The sequence below is a fragment of the Oryzias melastigma genome, linkage group LG15, assembly GCF_002922805.2.
Source record: "Oryzias melastigma strain HK-1 linkage group LG15, ASM292280v2, whole genome shotgun sequence".
Taxonomy (NCBI): Eukaryota; Metazoa; Chordata; class Actinopteri; order Beloniformes; family Adrianichthyidae; genus Oryzias; species Oryzias melastigma.
The window spans coordinates 6148580-6149068 of record NC_050526.1 but is presented as its reverse complement, the minus strand read 5'-3'; positions in this window follow the sequence as shown (position 1 = coordinate 6149068).

The following is a 489-nucleotide window of genomic DNA, read 5'->3' as shown; positions in this document are numbered from 1 at the left end:
TACAGTATACATTAGGTTCCAACTTTGTACCGATTTACTTTTTTTTGGCCTAAATTCAGAATGCAAATGCACTTTTAAAACATAAAAGTTGCAAAATTTCACTTTCAATGAAAAAAAGGTAAGTAAACATTTAAACTGACTCCTGCGTTTTGCTGTGACTGCTTTCATTCCTGATTAAATATTGCAAAAAAACACTAAAATTATCGACATTTTCTGTATGCAGTTTAGTTTTTCCTACATTTCTTGCCTTTTTTGAGTTTTAAACTGCAGATTTTAGTCACAACTCTGTTTTTGTATGGAGAGAAAATAGTCTCACTTGATTTATTCGTGCATCATTTTTAATTTGTTATTCATGTAGTACATTTTGTGTGTAATTAAATGTGCTAATTGTGTATTCTCGTGTAAAAAACACAAAAAAAATACAATTTAAACATGCACAACTTAAAATTTAAAGCCGCTTTTACACACAAATCTGATGTGAGACTGAGT